Source organism: Jaculus jaculus, chromosome 6 (assembly GCF_020740685.1).
Source record: "Jaculus jaculus isolate mJacJac1 chromosome 6, mJacJac1.mat.Y.cur, whole genome shotgun sequence".
Classification (NCBI taxonomy): Eukaryota; Metazoa; Chordata; class Mammalia; order Rodentia; family Dipodidae; genus Jaculus; species Jaculus jaculus.
The window spans coordinates 118,862,577-118,876,331 of record NC_059107.1 but is presented as its reverse complement, the minus strand read 5'-3'; positions in this window follow the sequence as shown (position 1 = coordinate 118,876,331).

Genomic DNA, 13,755 nt, shown 5'->3' with positions numbered 1-13,755 from the left:
AGCTTAAATCTCTGAAATTGCTTCAGTTTTCTAAGTAAAAAGTAGTTGAACAGTAACTTCATATTGTTTAATGTACATATTATAAGACTTTTAAATTCACAGCTGGGCTTAAATGAAAGATAATACTCAGGTAAAGCTAAAATATTTCATAAAAATATAAATTATGTTTAAAATTATCAAAGAAATTAGTGTAGAAATAAAAATAGTAAGAATATGACACTGGAGGAAAATAGCAAATAAGATAAAGAACAGAATGTCCAGAAGGTTGAAAATGAGCTAGTTGGAGCTGGAGAGATTGCTTAGCGGGCTTGACACTTGGCAGCAAAGACAAAGGAACCAGGCTCATTAACAGCCAATTTCAGTCTTACTGATAGACATAAGCACAGATTCTACAGGAACAAGTCCAAAACAGAATAAATGAAATCAAATAAATACTTGGAACCACTACATTAAAATTATAAAACAGCCAAGGTAAAACGGTTAAAACAGTCAAATAAGAACACCTGTCTTTAAAAGAGTAACAATAGCACCAAAGGACCTCAAACATCAGTAAATTTTAGAATCATCTGTGGACCTGTTAAAATATAGATTATTTGGTTCTAAACCAAGGTTTATCAATCAGTAGGAACAAAATAGGAGCTGAAAATTTTCATTTGTGACAAGTTTTCAATATTGATAGTGGTTGAGGGTCCATATTTTGGGCTATCTGATCATATAGCAAAAGAAATGTCACAAACAATGAGGGAAGTCAGAAGCCTATTAAGGGGAGAAAAAGAACATTATTTAAGTATATTAAATAAATGTTATGTTATATAGGAAAATACAGAGTTTACTACTTATACCCTAATTGAAGGTTTATTAATGAATATATTTTAATCACAAGAACATTAAATTCAGAAACTATGATGAATTTGCTAAAATAGCATGCCACAAAATCATTACACAAAATTTCAAACATTTCTATGCATTAACAATATAAACAGAAAAAATAAGGGAATAATTCTATCACAATGGCACTAAAAAGAAAAAATAAGGGAAGACACATTCAAACCCTCTCTCTGCTGTGAGGTGTGGCTCTCGTCCTCTCCAGGCCCCAGTCAATGGGTCTCTCCATTTGACCTTGACTGAGCTGTATGTGACAGAGGATGACCAATGTTTTTAAAATGGAGACATTGTTTTATTTCTAGAAAAATTTAAAATATTTAAAGTGAATAATGCTTCTTTAGCTGATCATGTTGGGGGTAGTGATTCCCCCTTTTGTTTTTGTAATTGTGATTTAAGTGTTTGGTTACATCTTTTAACGATAGCTTGGCCTCAAGGGTTATATGGAATGCCTGTGGCATGTATAATTTGCCACGTCTGGAGGAAACTTATAAAGTTTTGACTTACAAAGCAGGGGCCATTAGCTGTTTTTACTTGATCAGGCAGCATGAGAATGGCAAAACATTGAAGCATATGACTAATGGCATGTTAAGATTTCTCCCCAGCATGTGTAGATGCCCAACAGGCATGGGAGAAAGTATCAACTGATAAAAAAGATGTATTTAAGTTTTTTAAAGGGGGAATAATGAGTAACATCTATTTGCCAAAGATGGTTGGGGCAAAGGCCCTGAGCGTTACTCCTGGAAGTTTGGGGGGGGGGGCGACTTGGAGGAAGGGCTGGCAAGACTTGTATGTCCTAATAATCTTATTAAAATTTTTATTTGGGGGCTGGAGAGATAGCTTAGTGGTTAAGCGCTTGCCTGTGAAGCCTAAGGACCCCAGTTCTAGGCTCGGTTCCCCAGGTCCCATGTTAGCCAGATGCACAAGGGGGCACACGCGTCTGGAGTTTGTTTGCAGAGGCTGGAAGCCCTGGCGCTCCCATTCTCTCTCTTTCCCTCTATCTGTCTTTCTCTCTGTGTCTGTCGCTCTCAAATAAATAAATAAATAATTTAAAAAAAATTTAAAAAAATTTTATTTGGTGTTTGGGGGAATCTTTGTTTCAGGCCTGTCCAGTTGGTGTGGGTTAGGGAATGAAATTGGATAGCCTCTGAGACAGTGTGACAGTGAGACACAGAAGCCAATTGATCAGCCAAGCTATTTCCTTCAGACAGGAAACCTGGTAAATTTTGATGGCCTCAAAGATGTTGTATGAAGATAGGGTGGACTCTTTGTTTGAGTAGGGTGCGAGCCTGGATCTTTAGGGGGGATAAAGGGTTGGAATCAAGTCTAATGTGAGCTTTAATAAGATTGGGCAGTAGATTTACCACATAGAGGCTGCCAGAAAATAAGTTGAACAGCTCCTGAATAGTATGTAGAGCCAGAACAACTGTAAAAAGTTCTTTGTTGTGCTGATCCCTCTATTTCCGGAGAGATGGACTTGATGGGCTTAGGTTTGACCCCCAATTTAAAGGTGGGATAAACCACCAGGGAAGCCCCCAGGCATCCCCCATCTTTAAAGGCAATGAGGAAGTCAGGGTTGGGTTGAGGATGGAAAAGCCTGGGGGTCTCCACTCCAACCTGGAAAAAGAGCTTATCCACTTATGAGGGCCATAATGGCAGTTGATGGTACCCAGGAACCCTTTAAGTGCCATAGCGACCCTTACATTATTTCTTTGGAGCCAAGTGAAATCAGTTATATGGGGTAATAATGGAGTGAGGCTTAATACCAAAGAGTCAGTTTCCCTTACTTGAATAATGTAATCAGCTACTTGGTTACTTAAAGAATAGACCCTAGGGGCCCCACCAATCAAGAGGTGAATCCACTGAATAGGCTCACCCTTTTGAGCCAACAGGGCAGTGGTCAGGGTCTCCCCAGGGAAAAGATAGAGGGAAAGAGGAAGATCAGGGTCAAATTGTTTGAGATTAGAGTTACATATGGCCTCCTGGATACTATGGAAGACTTGTCTCTGCCCAGGTGTTAGGGTTACTTGGGATGAAACATCAAGGCCCCTTAGTAGGTTCAACAAGGGGGATAATTCCTCAGTGGTTATAGGTATACAGGACCTCATTCAATTACTTTCTCCCAAGAATTTCTGGAGTTGAGGCAAGGTGTAAGAATTCTGAATATAAAGTATTGGGCCCTGAAAGGCCCAGGCGTGAGGCCTAGGGGAACTTCCTGAGCCTACCTAAAGTTTGGTGACCTGTCTCTGGCCAGCTATAACTCAGCAAGATGCCTAATGGCTTCTGGCCTGCTACTTCCAAGCAGGAGTTGAAATTACCATTTCAATAGTTACAGTTTACTATTGGCCCTTACCTCCCCCATCCTTAAATCCCCACCTTCATCCCCAACATTATATAGGCAACTGCTCATAGCAATAAAGCGAGTTCCTGTGAGTTCCTGCTTAGAACAGACTCCTGACTCAGGGTGGTTTTTCTCTGGTGGCTAGGAGAGGTCTGCGTCATCCTGATGCTCATCTTCCTCCTCAACCTCTTGGGAGGAACCAGCAGGCCTGGTCCTTCCTTCAGCACTACCTGCCCCTGCCAGTGGAGCCCGGCAATAAAGTTGTGGTTTAACAGGTGAAACTGTATCTAGGGTAAGGACCAAGTCCAAGATCTTTTTTTTTTTTTTTTTTTTTTTTTTTTCAAGCCCAAGATCTTAAAGGGAGGCACAGTTTGAACTTTCTTAGGAGCTACTTTAAAGCTGTGAGTATGAAGGATAGTTAGACATTGGTGGGTAAGGTCCTGGAGTGTGGAGGAATCTAGGCACCCAAGAATAATATCATCCATCTAAATATAAAACAGGGTATTGGGGAAATTGATCAGAGAAGAGAAAATGGATGTCAGGTAATATTGACAAATGGGTGGGCTATTAGCCATGCCCTGAGGTAAGACAGTCCACTCAAATCTCCTATCTGGGCCACAAAAATTAACAGCGGGTACAGAGAATGTAAATTTTTCCATGTCTCCTGGATGGAGAGGGATAGAGAAGAAGGAAACTTTAATGTCAATGCTAGTAATATGGTATATATTGGGAATAGCTGGGATCCATGGGAGTCCCCTCTGGGGATTTCTGAAGGGGATTATGTGTTTATAGATCTTCCTTAAATCATGTAAAAATCTCCAGGACCCATTAGGCTTTTGTATGACAAAGGAAGGTTTCAGGGACTAGTGGAAGGACTGATATGTCTGGCCTCCAACTATTGATCAATAAGTATGTGGAGATGGTGTAACTTAGAAGAAGGGAGAGGCCACTGTCCAACACATATAGGATCCCCCAGTGTCCACTGGATATTAAACGGTTGGGGGGGGGGGCTGGGCAGTGGCCCTTAGAATTGGGGTGTTCATTGGAGTACTTTTGTCTGAGTTGTTTAAAGGGTCATCTTTATAATTGGGATGACATTCCCTCCCTTTCTTAAACTGTTGTTGATATTCTTTTTTTATATAACAAATTATTATAAAAGGCCTTATGGTCAGTAGTGATGAAAGCCTTGGCCTCTCCAAGGATGTCTTACACCAGTAAGTTAGCAGTGAGCCCTGTCACCACAAGAGGGTGGACTTCTCCCCTGTCCCCACCTGGGTCAGTCCAAGGGAGCCACATGGAAGTCTCACAGGAGGTGAATTGCCTGCCAACTCCCAGTAGGGGAGGGCTGGGCACAAGCTGCCAGAAAGGGGACACTTCCTCCTTTCTCAGGACCATTCAGTCTGCTCTAGTGTCAATGAGAAGTTTGAATCTTTTATTGCCAATATTTAAAATAATTTTGGTTCTAAGTCTGAGGACCAGAGGGATGGTCCAATGGGCTTTGATGGTCTCTTTTCCCTTATTTAACAGGGTTGGGGTAGCCCTGGGAGGAGTTTAAAGTCTTTCTCTGTATGTCAAACTTCTACTGACACTCCCAATGAAACCCCTTTTTGCATTTAGGGCAGTGGGTGTGAGGGGCATTGGTCATCTCCACAGAGGGCAGGGGAGGCTTTGTCTTGTTGGGGCACTCCTTTTTAAATTGGCCCTCATTCCCGCACCCAAAACATGTTGATTTTTTAGGGTTTAACTGTAATGTGCAGATCACAGTGGCCAAATCTCTCTGTTTATTTTCCTGAAGAGCAGCAGCCATGGTCCTAGCTTGATGGGAGATAGTGCCAATGTCCTTGGTGGCTACAGTCCATCTACTCATGGAGTTGTCCTTGAGACCCACACAGGTGAGGTGGTGATCAGCCGTCATCCCTTCCTAGACCAACATTGTACTAAACTGATCCTGTAATGCCCCTGGGGGGAATTTTCTTTGGAGACTTTTTTCCACCCTATCTATAAATGTAGCCATGTCCTCAGATGGTTTCTGAGTAATACCCATAAGGGGGTTTTAGAAGGTCCCTCATCAAGCCTTTTCCATGCCGCCAAGCCCACTGCCCTGACCTGGTCCCAATACAGATCAGGTATACCCTGTTGAGTGCCTGTAGCATATTGATCAGAGGTACCAGAGGGCATCCCAAAAGTTATCGACACAGGGTGCTGTTGACTTTGGTTTCATTCTGCCTGTATATGGCACTCATCTTGAAAAAAGGCATACCACTTAATGAATAGGGGACCCAATAAGATGGCCTTAACTAGATTTTTCCAATCTTGGGTTGTACAAGTTTGATGGGCAAATCCCTGTAACAGGGTCTCAGCCCAAGGAGAGTTAGGTCCATCCTCTGAGACCACCTTTTTAAGCTCCTTAAGGTCCTGAGCTTCCTATGGATACCAGGCAGCAGGGCGATTGCCCCCAGGATTTAGATTGATGGGAAATAAAAAAGTAGCTTTATTTTCTGAAGGCTTGGCGGACAAATATGAAGGAGGGTCTGAGGGGGTCCAGAAAAGGTTAGTTGATGGAGGAGGTGGAGGAGTTTCCCCAGAAGGCCAGGGAGTACTGTCAAAGGGATCGAGTGAGGGGTATAAAGATGTACCCTTTTCTGAGGTTTTTAAACTGTATCTCCAGGAGGAGTAGCCAGATCAGGGTGTATATTCTTTTCCCTCTGTCTTTTGTTCATGTTTGGTTGGCCTTGGAAGGAAGCAGCCCTTGAGGACCGAGATCATAGGGAGGACCCCTAAGGGGGTTATTTGACCCTTCTCCACATTTGCCCAACAAACAAGGGTCTCTACTCTATCCCAAGTGTTCCAGTCAAAGAGATTTCCTTCCAGCAGCTCTGGCACCAGCTTAAGAAGGCAATCCCAGGTCTGTCAACCCTGATTATCAGTTAAATTAAGCCCTCTACTCTTTAGGAGTGGCCTGAGAGATTCTAAGGCAGGATTGGATTTAGAGGTAGACTGTCCCATATTATAAAGTCGAGAGAGAAATATCCATAAAATTAGGGCTATAGTAACCCACAGACACACAAGTACAGCACAAACACAAGGATCCAAAAGATAGGTAAACATGCTGTACAAAAGCTACAGATGCAGCTTCCAATGAACCGAAAGTGAAAGGAAAGAGAAAGAGAGCAAAGAGATGTTGATAAGTAAGTACAGGTTATAGAAGCAAAGTTTAGCACATTAAATATGAAGACTGCCTCATAACTTATGAGGGTACACTCACCTGCATATGCACACCAATTGACCTCCTCAATGAGAATGCCTCACATGGGGCACCAGTTTGCTGGGTTCCTGTAGCCCACGTTGGGCACCAGATGCCGGGCTCCTCCCCCCCCCCCCCCCGGGGCAGGTAGTGCTGGGGGAGGACCAGGCCCGCTGGTTCCTCCCAAGGGGTTGAGGAGGAGGGTGGTTGTCAAAGGCCAGGAGCAAAACCACCAAGCTGGGAGTCTTGTCAAAACAGGAACTCACTTTATTGTTACCGGCAGGTGTTTATATAATGTTGAGAATGAAGGCGGTGATTTTAGGATGGGGTGAGATGTAAGGGCCGATAGCATACCGCAACCTCTGAGATGATTGGTTCTAATTCTAACTTCCTGTGCAAAATGTAAGAGCCACAGGGTGGAAAGGAATATCCAGAGACAAAACCCTCCCTGCAATGTCAGACTGCTGCTCTCACAACTCACAACCTAAAAGTACATGGTGAACACCAGCAATCCCACTAAAGAGGGCTCTCTGTGGATTGGGGGCAGGGAGAAGGAAATGATGGTACCAACATATGATGTGTCCATACAAAGTTTCTACTTAATTTAAAAAAAAAAAAAAAAGCTTTTAAGCTGGGCGTGCAGGCACACACCTTTAATCCAACACTTGGGAGGCAGAGGTAGGATCCATGAGTTTGAGGCTATCCTGAGAGTACATAGTGAGTTCCAGGTTAGCCTGAGCTAGAGTGAAACCTCGAAAAACAAAATGCTTTTAAGAAGCAAATTCTGGGCTCATAGCAAAATTGACAAGGTACAGGCATATTTTTTGGTACAGACATTTTTAATGTGCTCATACACATGCTCATATGTATGCAGCCTTCTCCATTATGAATATACCTTAGTAAAGTGTTTTGTGGTGGTGGTAATGCATCATGGTACTCATGAGTGAGAGATCAGAAGGAGAGAGACCAGTACAGGTCATCCTGTACTATACAGAAAATTCTAGGCCAACTTGGGTTAGGCAGACTGTACCTACACATACAGAAAAAAAAAAAAAAAAAACAAGGAAAACTAAAATACTCACCTTCACCTCCTCCACAATCCACTAGTTTAGTACATTTGTTACAACCAATGAATACAGAGTGACACATCCTGAATCGAGGTATTTAAGGTTCATGCTTCATATGGTACATTCTATGCATTTGGCAAATTTATAATGACATGCATACACCATACAGAGTAGTTTCATTGCTCAAAAGTTCTTCATGCTCTTCGTCTTCCCATCCCTCCTAACCCTTGGCAATCATGCCTTTTATGTCTCCAGTTTGCCTTTTCCAAATATTATATAATTGAAGTCATAAAGCCTGCAAGATTTTCAGATTAAATTCTTTAGTTAGTAATGTACACTTAAGTTTCTTCCATGTATTTTTATGATTTGATAGGTTATCTCTTTTTGTCATGGAATAATATTTCCTTTTCTAGATATACCACTGACAGACATGTTTGCTGTTTCATACTGTTGGCAATTATGGGTAAGACCACTATAAACATGTGTTAACATTTTTGGGAGGAAATAAATTGTCAATAATTTTTTGGCTAATACAAAGGTGCTTAAATGTTGATTAAATGATGAGTATGCTCAGTTTTGTAGTAAGGGACCAAACTCCTTTCTGAAAGACTGTACAATCTGAATTCCATTTAGTAATGAAGGAGAATTCCTGTTGCTTCATATCTTTGCTATTGTTGTTTTTTGACAGGAGGGTAAGGATTCACGATATGTAGCTTTCCTGGGAGAAAAATGTAAATACCACCTTAGTAATGGTCGGGGTATTTACTTCTTTCCCTTGCTGTGGGTTTAAGAGCTCACCTACATTCATAGATTACATTATCTAGTGTAGCAGTCAGCCTCACATCGTTGGGTTGAACTTCCACACTAGAAACCGTCATAGAGGAAGGGATTTATTGAAGCTTACAGATAGAGGGGAAGTTCCATAATTGCAAAAGAAGCTGGCCCACTTTCACAGATCCATGCAGAGAGAGAAACCACCATCATCACCAGGAAGCACACTTCAGAATCTCCAGTCAGAATTCTGGCACTTTGTATATTTAGGCTGGAAATTCCACATCTGTCCCCACACCTTAGGCTGGATCCACTTACTGTGATACCTTCTCCAGCAGGCTGCTGGAAATCTAATTTGCAAGCTTGAATAAAACTACTGAATCTATTGGGAGATGCCATTCAAACTACCATACTATTTGCAACTAAACTAAATCAACTTAAAATGATAGTATTGATAAGCAGATGAAACAAACTTTTATAAAGTTGCTAGTGCAAGAAAATAATATGAAAAATATCAAAACCTTCCCCTCTTTCTTTCTTTCTTTCTTTCTTTCTTTCTTTCTTTCTTTCTTTCTTTCTTTCCTTCTCTCTCTCTCTCTCTCTCTTTCTTTCTTTTTTTTCTGTCTTTCTTTCTTTCTAAATGCAGGGTCTCACTGTAGCCAAGGCTGACCTGAATGAAATTATAATCCAGATTGACCTTGAGTTTATAGTGATCCTCCTAACTCACCTTTGTAGTGCTAGATTTAAAAGTGTGCAACACTAATGCCCTACAAATGTTTCTTATCATTTTCCTGCCAGAAACACATCTACAGCACTTATTGTTTTGTTTTTATCTTCATTTTTGCTCTGTCCTCTTTAGTTTTAATTTTTTTGCATTTTACAAACTAATCTACTCAACTGTGAAAATACATCTACATAATTAAAACCACATATGTGACATTTGTTTTGAGCTTAGAGTCACCAACATACTGACTTTTTAGAGAATATCTCAGTTTTGGCATGCTTCCTTATGTTCTAGGAAACTTCTCAGTCTCAAATTTTCACTTTTCTCTAGTAGCTGTGCTTCTCTAGAGAATATTTACTAATGTAAAACCACTTGGCTTTCTTTTAAATAATATTACAACCTCCCAGTGATGTGTGAATTGAAGGCCTACTATAAGTTATAAAAGCTAACTTCTCAGTTCTGTCAAAATGTATTTGAAATGGATTACCTATACATAGTTCATGGATGGAGGCTGATGTTTGCATTAGCTGAGAGAAAGAATAATAATGAAACCATAGCATTTGTGGCTTTTAACTGAATTGAATCTTTTATTTTTGTCTTTAGACAAAAGTAGCAGAAGTGAGCAACTGTTTTGTTTGTACAGATTTTTTGTTTTTATTGTTTTTAAAAAATATTTTTATTCATTTATTTATTTGAGAGAGAGAGAGAGAGAGAGAGAGAGAGAGGGAGAGAGAGAGAGGGAGAGAGAGGGAGGGAGACAATGGGCACCCCAGGGCTTTTAGCCACTGCAAATGAACTCCAGATGCATGTGCTACCTTGTGCATCTTGCTTATGTGGGTCCTGGGGAATTGAATCAGGATTCTTTGGCTTTGCAGGCAAACACTTTAATAGCTAAGCCATCTCTCCAGCCCTATTTTCATTATTTTATTTTATTATTTTTTAGTTTTTGGTTTTTTGAAGTAGGGTCTCACTTTAGCTCAGGCTGAACTGGAATTCACTCTGTATTCTCAGGCTGTCCTTGAACCTATGGCAATCCTACTACCTCTGCCTCCAGAGTGCTGGGATTAAAAGAGTGTGCCACCATGCCCAGCAGATTTTTTTTTTAATCTGTAATATAGGTAATTTTTATAGTATGGCATGTCTTCAAATAAAATCCCCTGAAATAGTGAGATTTAGATGCTGGAGAGAGGGCTCAGAGGCTAAAGCCTTTGCCTACAAAGCCAAACAAACTGTGTTTGATTCCTCAGTACCCACCTAAAGCCAGATATATAAAATGGTGCATATATCTGGAGTTGATTAGCAGTTGCTAGAGACCCTGGTGAACCCATTTTCATTCCCTCTCTCTCTCTCTCTCATTCTCTTTCTCTCTGCCAAGTGTAGTGATTTACACCTTTAATCCATCACTCAGGAGGCTGAAGTAGCACTGTTGTGAGTTTGAGGCCAGCCTGAGACTACATAGTGAATTCCAGGTTAGCCTGGATTAGAGGTCCTCCTTCTCAAAAAAAAAAAAAAGAGAGAGAGAGAGAGAGATTGAGATTTTGGTTTTCAGAACATATTGTTCTTACATTGGTGCAGTTAGTTTATCATTGCTGGCAGAAAATACCTGACCAAGAGCAGCCTATGGGAGGAAATGATCGATTTTGGCTTACAGACTTGAGGGGAAGCTTCATGGTGGCAGAGGGAAATGATGGCCTGAGCAGAGGGGTGGACATCACCTCTGGGACAACATTACATGAACAAAACCAACAGAAAAGTGCACCAAAGACTGGCAAGGGGAAGCTGGCTATAATATCTATAAGCCTGCTCCAAATAATACACTGTCTCCAAGAGGCTCCAATTTCCAAATTGCTACCAGCTGGGATCCTAGCATTCAGAACACACAATTTATGGGAGACACCTGTATCAAATCACCACACCTTTCAACTCTTAGCAATCTAGTTGGTTTTCCTTTTTGAGTATAATCTACTGATTGAATCTATTAAATCATTCAATTGTGAGATTTCAGTATATTGGCTTATTCTACAACAATTGATTATGACCATAAAATATATTACATAGTTTCTGAAACTTTCACAAAAATCTTTTCTGAATGATACTGATGTTTTCTTTTCTTCAATTTTTATTAACATTTTCCATGATTATAAAAAGTATCCCATGGTAATACCATCCCTCACCCCGCATTTTCCCCTTTGAAATTCCATTTTCCATCATATCCCCTCCCCATCTCAATCAGTTTCTCTTTTATTTTGATGTCATGGTCTTTTTTTTCTCTTATCATGGTCTTGTGTAGGTAGTGTCAGGCACTATGAGGTCATGGATATCCAGGCCATTTTATGTCTGGAGGGAGCATGTTGTATGGAGCCCTACCCTTCCTTTGGCTCTTACATTCTTCCTGCCATCTCTTCCGCATTAGACCCTGAGCCTTGGAAGGTGTGATCAAGATGTTACTCAGTACTCCAGTCACTTCTTACAGCACTATGATACCTTCTGAGTTATCTCAAAGTCACTGCCATCTGAAAAGAGAAGATTCTTTACCCAAAGTGAGAGTAGCATTAATATAAGGGTATAAATATTAAGAGAAGTGCTTACTGGACAGATGTTTTTTATTTAAAGTTAACTGGCATATGACCGAACTAATACATGAAATATATTGAGTTTCTTTATTTTGCTGTAACTTTTAAATCTTATTTTTAGATCCAATTTCAAGTTATTTTAAATCCAATTTCAAGTCATTTTGTAACTAGAAATAAATAATGATCTACCTTATTTCCTTTACAAACTAAGCTTGAAGGGCCATGGAGGTGGCTCATTGGATAAAGTACTTTTTTTGTATATCAGTTATTTTTCATTGCTGGGACAAAATACTCGGAATCAACTTAATGAAGGCAAGGGTTTATTTTTTTGCCTTATAGTTTTGAGAGGAAGTGTCTGTTATGGTGGGGAAGGCATGACAGGTTTGAGTAGGAAGCTATATCACATCTTCATATCAGCAGGATGTAAGTAGAGTGAGCCAGTAAGGTTGGGCTGTGAACATAATGACATACTTCCTCCAACAAGAAGTCTCCATGTTCCACAACCTTCTCAATTGTGTTACTAAGTGGGGATTAGTACTCAAATACCTATGGGGAATATTTTATATTCAAACTACCATACCACGAAAGTAGAAGGCCAATGTTTAGGTAACCATTGTCCTCATGAAAAGGACAGGAATTTGTAAGCATTTATTTTTATTATATATGGACATATTTTGCATGTAAACATCACATGTTGGTACCATCCTTTCCTTCCTTCCTGCCTCTTTTCTGAAGAGGCTTTCCTTGATGGGGATACAGGTCAACCACATGAGGATTGTGGGTCATGTATTATGGGGGCAATAGTCATTTATGAGGGAGATGCAATATCTCTGTGCAATATATCCCAACTTGTGTCTCAACAATCTTTCTGCCTCATCTTCTGCAAAATTCCCTGAGTCATGTTGGGTGCATTTTAAGTCTACTTCATTGGTGGGCACTTAGGATCCTCTGGATCTCTGATTTCATGTGTGTTGAGTGCCCTTAATGTCCATCTCCTTCACCCTTGTGCTGATATTAGATTCACTATGAAATCAGCACTCTTGCTCATTTCCCCAATTCCTCTGATTTCATCTGGGGTTAGGGTGGAGTGTGCTGGGTCATTTATCTCCTCAGGTTCAGCTCCCATCTGTAAAAGGGAAGCAGATTCTCCAACAGAGAGTGAAGTCAGAACCAGTTAAATAGGATAACCATAATTAATTTAGAGAGAATGTAAAGGGTGTAGATATTCTTATGGCCCAAGATTAATGGGAGCTTGACAAGGGAAAGCAGAGTTGTTATCTGGATGTGATTCTGACTTGTTACCCAGTTCCAGCTATGGGTTCCTTTCGACTGAGCAGATTGGTTAGTCAATCCAAGAGCAGTTGGTTGCCAACCATGGTTGTGTGCCACTGTTGCCTTTGTATGGGCATCACATCGGGTTGTTTGCTTCTGAGTCACATGGACAAATGAAAAAAACTGAGTTACATGGACAAATGTTGATCACTTTCCCCCAGGACCTCATGTAGCACCTTCCAGCACTAGATGGGCTAATTGTCTGGGGACTGGCTCTCTTTTGGATTCTAACCAGATCTCTCCATGGTTTGTGCCAACAGTGTATGGTGTCTTCAGCAGTAAGGTCTTATCATTAACCTTTCTTGGGTAATCAAGTGCTCTGACAGAAGTCTGTCTTTAATCCTAGCACTCGGGAGGCAGAGGTAGGAAGATCACTGTGAGTTTGAGGTCACCTGAGACTACATAGTGAATTCCAGGTCAGACTGGACTAGAGTGAAACCCTATCTTGAAAAAGCAAAAAACAAACAAAAAAGAAGTGTGTCTTGTTTGTTTTGGGAAATCTAGTAGGTCTCTTTGATCAAAAGCTCATTTTGGATGTAATCTACATTCTGGTATAGGGAGTTATAGGCCAGTGCCAAGGGTAAAGAAAAAAAAAAAGAAAAAGAGAAGAAAGATAAGCAGGGCAAATTTAAAGTTAGGCTTCATCTCACCCTCTCCAAATCCCTTCAATTTGTGCTCCACCTAAGGTCCTCTTGAGCATCCTAGCTTTTAGTCTAACTTCTAGGATATGATACTATGGTACCAGCTCAGTTTGGGTTCAGTTTTGTGTCCCTCTGGCCCTTTCCCCGTCCCCCAAGCCCTACCTTTCCTATTGTCCAAGC